The 7,736-nt window shown below is 51.2% G+C and overlaps 1 protein-coding gene across 6 annotated transcripts in view; it reads left to right on the top strand.

Annotated features, from left to right (window-relative positions):
- DOT1L (DOT1 like histone lysine methyltransferase) overlaps nt 1-7,736 on the top strand; it is a 62,097-nt gene that overhangs the window by 1,127 nt on the left and 53,234 nt on the right. The window lies entirely within an intron of this gene.

The raw sequence follows: 7,736 nt of genomic DNA, 5'->3' as shown, positions 1-7,736 counted from the left end.
GGGTGGTGACGGGGGCGGGGCCTCCAGGGGACCCGGCCGGGGAAGCCCGTGCGCCCCGCCCCTCGCACGCCCGGGGAGTGTGTCAGTTTTTGGAAACTTCGCTCCAGGGGCGGGGTTGGGACGCTGGGACTGCCCGGGGGCTGGCGTCTGAGGTTTTTCCCGGTTTCCAGCCCGCCCTGCGCATGAGCGCGGTGAGTTTTGCCCATCCCGAACCCGGAGGTGAGGTCGAGTCCAGCTCTGGCTTTTCCGGTGTGCGTCCTGCGGGCGACTTGAGCAGTGGGCAGGGTGGGGAGCCTTCCAAAGCTAGAGAAAACAGAGTGGGAGGCCCTGTGGCTGTCCAGTGCATTATTTAAAGTTTAACTATCTTTAGTGGCATGTAGTGTAACTCACTTTTTTTAGGGTACAGTTCTAGGCGTTTTTGACAGATCCGTGGCAATCAGACTGCAAAACAATCACGTCATTTCTCAGTGTCCCTTCTGCCCTTTGCCACCAACTGGCCTCCACCTTTTGGCCATCACTAACCTCCTTTCTATCCCTACCGTTTTGCCTTTTCCAGAAAGTTAGGTCAATGGACTAAACAGCACAGAGCCTTTTGATTCTGGCTGCTGCTGCTCAGCAAAACATACCCGAGACTCATCCATGTTGTAGTGGGTATAAAAAGTAACTCCTGCCTGGCTGGTGTGGCTCAGTGGTTGAGCATCGACCTATAAACCAGGAGGTCACGGTTTGATTCCTGGTCAGGGCATATGCCTGGGTTGCGGGCTTGATCCCAGTGTGAGGCATGCAGGAGGCAGCAGATCAATGATTCTCATCATTGATGTTTCTATCTCTCTCACTTCTCTCCCTTCCTCTCTGAAATGAATACAAATATATTTAAAAATAATAAAATAAAAAGTAACTCCATTTTCTTGCTTTGTATCCTATTGATCCATTAGGCTGCTGGTGGCAGGACACTTGGGATATTTCCAGTTTGGAGGGGATTACATATAAAGCTGCTCTAAACATCCTCAGACAGGTTTTTATGTGAACTTGGGTTTCACTTCTCTTGGGAAATGCTTAGGAGCAGGATGGGGGTCTGGTGGGGAGGGCTGTACTGAGTGTACAATTAACATTTGTGTACCTTGCAAATTTGCATTTTTGAGCATGGGAAGAATTAAAACCACTATGACCCAGCACCCAGGCATTATATACTAAGGTGAAAATTTACCCAGAGACACTCGTGCTGTTTCTATCACCTGCTTTTATTCAGGTGGAGCAAGGCCACAGGGACTTGTAAACCTTGTAAATAAGGCCTCCTGGGTTGGGACCTGGCTTTCTAGTGGCAGGTGGTTCTGAACTACAGAGCATCTTTCCCTTGCTGGCCCTGGCCTCACTTGGCCGGGGATGGGGTGTGCTGCCCACCTGGCCTGGTGTGCCACCTCATGTCAGCAGGTCCCTGTCTGGTGTGGCTGTCCCAGTGAAATTCTCAGCTAGCTGCCAGGGCTCGCAACAGCCTTACTTTGCAGTGACGTCTGTCAATCTTCCATTTCCCCACTGAGGAGTTTTGCTTTTCATGGGAACTGAGGGGGCAGTACTTAGAGAATTCATATTTTGTGATGACTCAATGATGAATACGTGAAGTAAGTGGGCTACGTCAGAAGCTTCACTTTTTGGAAGGTCAGATTACTCATGTGACCACACAGTTGAAATGACTGAGCTTGTTCACTGAGTCATTTCTAGTGTTCCTGGGGATAGTAGACAATGTTCTTATTCTCAAGGAACTTAGAGATGAAGGAAGGTGAATGATGTATAAACATAAAAGTTAGCAGAGCTCTCGTAGCCCTGTATATAGGGTCAGCTGAGGTTCAGAGGGGAGGAGCTACCACTCTTGTCCTGGGGGAGGTGTGAGTGGATTCTCTGAGGAGGGGCATCTGTAGGAGGAAGTGCAAACAGCCACAACGGCCACACTCAGAAGTGTCCAGCCTGGGAAACCAGCTTTTGTGCAATTGGCAAACATGAGGGGAAGACCCAGCACATTCTGTTCCTTCTGTGACTGAGTTTCTAATACCCACTTGCAGTTCACAGTGGCATAATTTCTAAAGCAGGATGGCCCTTCTTGGGTGGGAAACTAGGTCTCAACTCAGAAGGGAGTAAATGGCATCTTGGGTTGCTGGGTGGCAGCGCAAGAATATTAGAGAGGAGGATGTGCAGGGGTCCTTCACCTGGGTGACTTAATAAGGCTGTGGGCGGGGAGCAGCCTCAGTGTGACTCTCTCCACCCCCAGCTTCCTACCCAGAGCCCACAGTTCTCTGATGAGTGCCCTCTGAGTAGTCATGCCCTTAATGCTGGCAATGAGTAATAGCTGAGTGGGCCGGCCAAGTGAGCCAGCCATCCTGTGACTCAGAAGATATTTTCTGATCTGACCTCTGCCTGCGTGAATCCTACCTAATCCAAGTTCGGGGGAAGGCAGTTTAACCCTTCCATGGCTTTATGTGGTTGAAGTAGCCTATGTAAAAGGGGAAGGGATGATCAAAATAGTCTGGTGTTCCACATGTGGCTGTTAGTTTTCATACTCTAGTCCCTAAAATCCAAATGCCTACTGCGAACTCTGATCCTAATGGGTGGGAGCTAGAGGGAGTCAGGGGGGCCCCAGAAACTTTGGACATTCACTAGGGAGGAGGAGGCAGAGTTACAGGGGACCTGCCCACCCAGTCTCCCTGTGGGAACTCCATCCTTTTTTTCTTAATTAACCTTTTTATTTTGAGATAATTGTGGATTCTTGTGCAGCCATAAGAAATAGTACAGAGACACCCCATGTTCTCTTTACCCAGTTTCCCCCAATGGTGACATCTTACACGACTAGAGAATAATATGTAATTACTAGGGGCCCAGTGCACGAATTTGTGCACCTTGAAAGGAACTGTGGGCCACGAGGCTGCAGTGGGCACAGGGGCGGGTCTCAGCCCATCCTCCGCACTCCCGCCCAGCCCCTCCTGCCGAGACCCCTGGGCTCCTGTCTGCCTGCAGCCCTGCTCCTGCCGCTGCTGCTCCCACAGGCTGATGGCGCCGGCCCCGCTTGCACCCGTTGATGGCACAGAGTGATTGGGGCCAGCGCCAGCTGCGGGTGTGAGCGGTGGCTGCTGCCCCAATCGCCCCTCAGGAGCAGGGGGAGGTGGAGAAGCCCTGAGGGGCGATTGGGTTGGCAGCCGCCGCTCGCACCCGCCAACGGCACTGAGCGATTGGGGCCTGCGCTGGGCGCCAGCAGTGGGTGCAAGCAGTGGCTCTGGCGCCAGCAGTGGGTGTGAGTGGGGCTGGTGCTGGCAGCAGGTGCGAGCACCTGGCCTATCAGCAGTCACTCCCACCCACCTCCCCAGTCCCTAGCAACCATTAACCCCATTCCCATCTCTGGACTTGCCTATTCTGGATATTTCACATAAATGGAGTCTGGCTTCTCTCAATGAACATGTTCAACTTTTATCCACCTAACTAGTTCAGTGCTTCACCCCCTTTCCTGGCTGCGTAATATCCCCCTACAAGGACAGGCCAAGTTGTGGGGTCTTGAGGCCCTGGCGAGGCATTCATTTGGCCTTCAGTCTGGGGGTGGGGATGACCCCACATGAACTGGTGTGGCACTAATAGTGACCACTTGCTAGAGGTAGAAATATTTGGAATTTTCAGGGGCACAGTGTGTCTTGTTTTTCCAGATCCAAGTTGAGTCTCTGCCCGCCACTTGGTGGCAGGGCCTCCTGGGCAAGTTCTCCTGGTCAGAGGGGTCTCATCAGTCCTGTGCTGTCTCTTTTCTCCTCATACCCTTCGCTTCAGGCTGGAGTGGTCTGTGGTAATAAATTATTTTCTCTGATGAGGACAAGAAGAGTTTTGGGGGTGAAATTTTGGTCATCATGTCCCACTGTCCCACTGGTGTCACTTCTTGACAGCCATTTTATGAAGACTTCCATTATCCAGTCGCTGGGCACTTGTAGAGGGACTTCTTTAAAAAAAAATATTTTTATTGATTTCAGAGAGTAAGGGAGAGGGAGAGTTAGAAACATCAATGATGAGAGAGAATCATTGATCGGCTGCCTCCTGCACGCCCCATACCGGGGCATGTGCCCTGACCAGGAATTGAACCGTGACCTCTTGGTTCATAGGTTGACACTCAACCACTGAGCCACACCAACCGGGCTGATGGGCTAGTTTTTATTAAAGCATCTGAAGTTTTTTTGTTAAGACCAGAGCTTTGGTCTTAGCTCTGTCCCCTGGGGCTATAGGTGGCACTTGTCCTCCAGTGGAGATCTAAGCCCCCTTTCCACATCTTTCCCAACCTTCAAAAGACCCTGCCCAGAGCACAGGGCATTCCATGCCTGGTCCCAGCTCTGCAAGGACCCAGGTTCTCTGTAGACCTCATGTTCAGGGTCAGACCTCAAAAATGTTCCATTAGTTACAGAGGTGGAATGAGGTATGGGAGGTGACACCTGGTAGGACTAGCACATGAGCCACATGTGCAATTTCAGCATTTCTAGTAGCCATGTTTAAAAAGTCAAAATAAGCAGGTGAGATCAGTTTTCATAATGTATTATATTTAACTATGACCAAAATATAAGCATTTCAACTTGTAGTTAAAAAGTTAAGAGCAACTTTTTTGGGTATGTATTCTAAGTGTTTGAAATTAGTGTGTGTTTTGCACTTAGAGCACTGCTTGGTCTAGAGACTCTAGACCAGCCCATATCAAGTGCCTCATAACCCTAGGGGGCCTGTGGCTGCCATGGCGATGGCATACTTCTAGATCCCTCTTCCTCATGGGGGCTTCTTCCTCCCAACCACAGAGCTTAGCTTGCAGGATTGTGGGACTGTGTTTGCACAGTGGGTGCCACTATCCGAATGAGGTCCAGGGGCCTAGCCGCTCGCTTCCTCAGTGGGGTGGGCGTTCGTGAAAACCAGTGGTGCTAGGATGGTGTTGGTTTGGGGCTTCCTTGTCCCATGGAGTTGGGGGATGTGGGGGCTGCAGGTCTGGTGGGTAGATGCAGCTCTGTCCTTCGGCCAGCCTGTTTGTCACCTGGCTTATGCAAGTCAGAGTTGGCACTGAGCATCGGTGGCTGGGGCAGTGTGGCCCTGCAAGGAGAGGTGCCACAGGGGTGGCAGCAGGAGATGAGTCTTCCGACCTGGTAAGTCACTGCTGGCCATTCTCTCAGCTCTGTCTTTTGTCTGAGCAGAAGTCATTCCCTAACAGTGGGAGGAAGGGCAGGTCAGAGCTGGACCAGCCCTGTGACAGTGCCAACTCAGCACCCTCCTTCCTGCAGAGCAATATTAGCCACCCTTTTTTGTCCCCTTTTGTAATGTGACATTCTTTTGGGGGCCATATATGCATAGTTTGTAAAACTAGTGAGCTCAAAAGCAGTGATTGGGTGGACTTGACTTTTTCCGCAACTCTGGGAGTGCGTTCACTGTGATTGAGACCTCTTGCCTCACTGTCCCTTCTCTCCTTGTGCTGCCCCCTGTCCCAGATGGCAGGCCCAGAGCCCTGGTATTTATTGCTGTGCGGATATCGGCACTGTGAGCCTGGGAGTTCATCTCCACGGGGCAGATCTCCCTGGGTGGGTACGTGAGAGCAGAGGTCTGGCAGCAGGACCGGGACAAACAGGAGGGTTTTCCACCACAGACACGTCCCCACAGGGTCCAGTGTACAGATGAGAGAGCCACGAGCAGGGGTTGTACGGCCCATCTGAGATCCATTTCTAGAAGCAGCACTGTTGGATTCAAAATCCATTCTGTCCTGCCCGCAAACCTCCCTGCAGAAGGACCTCTCTTGGTTAATGCTCTGCAATGTTGCCTTGAACTTGCTAACCATTTTTGAACGAGGCACCTGCATTTTCCTCTTGTCTCGAACCCCACAAATCTGGCCACCCTCAGCCCATCTGACCTACCATCTTTGCCCCAGGCACCACATCAGTCAGTTTTCTTGAAGACCTGACCTCTAACTGCCCATCCTACGTCCCATCAGTACCTGCTCTCTGCCCATTCCTCCTCTGCTCCAGCCATTCGCCAGTTGTTTTTTGCTCTTAATTTGTTTGGACAGGTGGCTTCTGTGTTTGGGGTCCTGCATATTTTGAACTAGTTAAGGTGCTATCATGATCAATACTTGAGTCGACCATATAAAGGATAAACCATAAACTACACACTTTTGCTCCCACCTAAGCAGCAGAATGCTTCAGGCCCAATTAATGCACTTAACCTAATCTGTAAGCCTGCCACCCAGTCCAACTCCAGGGGCACCTGTACACCAGGAAGTGGGGAGTGGGGTGGTGAAGAAAAGGGCCAGTATGAGACAGGCACCTACTGGACCTGGTGCTGCCCCTCCCCCGAAGCCTCTGGTCACACCCTCTGGTTTTCCTCTGGGACTGAGTTTTCTGGATGCCTGTTGACAGCGTGTAAGTGACCACCTCCCATCTCACTCTTCCAGCCAGACCTCTGCTCATCAAAACCCTGCCATTAAAACAGAGAGCCCTAGCTCGTTTGGCTTCGTGGATAGAATGCCGGCCTGTGGACTAAAGCAGCGGTTGCCAACCTTTTGGACCTCATGGACCACCAGTGGTCCATGGACCACCGGTTGGCGACCACTGGACTAAAAGTCCCAGTTTCGATTCCAGCCAAGGGCACATGCCTGGGTTGTGAGCTTGATCCCCCCAGTAGGGGCGGGCAGGAGGCAGCTGATCAATGATTCTCTCTCATCATTGATGTTTCTATCTCTATCCCTCTCCCTTCCTCTCTGAAATCAATAAAAATATAAAAAAACAAAAACAAAAAACCACCCTCTCCCACCCTCCTTCGGTGAGTGCCCCCTGCACACACTCCTGAGCACATGAGGTTTAATGTCTGGAAGAATAAGCGACAGCCTCACATCCAAGTTGGGGAGGTGAGTAGTACCATAAGGATCAGTTTGGTGTCATCTCAGGGCGTGATACTGCCTTCTGTGCAGCGCACAGTTTAAGATGGAACAGTTGCACTTATTGTGGACCTTTTCACATGATTCCCAAAGTGGGTGGACCTGATGAACCCCAGGTACCCACCACTCAGCTTTCCCAGCTGCCAACGTTTCACCAGACAGATTTTTATGGGAAGAACCTCTCTCAGCTGCTTTTTAAAATATATATATATATATATATATATATCTACACTAATAAAAGAGAAACATGGTAATTGGCGTACGACCGCTACCCTTCCCATTGGCTAATCAGCATATCCTTATGCAAATTAACTGTCAGCCAAGATGGCGGCCGGCAGCCAGGCACTGAAGCGAACAGGGAGGCTTGCTTCCTCCAGGGACTGCAGACTCCAACGTTCCCCCGCCTCACTTGCCGGACTCTCAACTGCAACTCTAAGCAACTATTACTAAGTTGCAAATAAGAAGCTAAACAAAACCGGCTTTCAGTCAGCCCCGGAACGCAACATTGTATCCATGTTTTCAGCAGCGAGGCCTCAGAGCTAAAGCTGGCCCAGATAAAAAAAAAAAAAAAAAAGAAAACAAGGAGCGGTTGGGAGCTTTTAGTCAACTGCCAGCAGGAAAACAGCCCTCAGCCCCTCAGCCAGCCTGGCCAGGCACCCCAGTGGGGACCCCCCACCCCTGATCCAGGTCACCCTTCAGGGCAAACCAGCCGGGCCCCCACCCATGCACAGGGCTTCTATTCTATATAGTAAAAGGCTAATATGCCTCCAGGCACCGGATCATCAAAGCAGCGAGGCTCCCGGCACCGGAATCAGCT

The sequence above is a fragment of the Myotis lucifugus genome, unplaced genomic scaffold, assembly GCF_000147115.1.
Source record: "Myotis lucifugus unplaced genomic scaffold, Myoluc2.0 scaffold_342, whole genome shotgun sequence".
Taxonomy (NCBI): Eukaryota; Metazoa; Chordata; class Mammalia; order Chiroptera; family Vespertilionidae; genus Myotis; species Myotis lucifugus.
The sequence above is the reverse complement of the archived record's forward strand: the minus strand, read 5'-3'. Positions and strand labels throughout refer to the sequence as shown.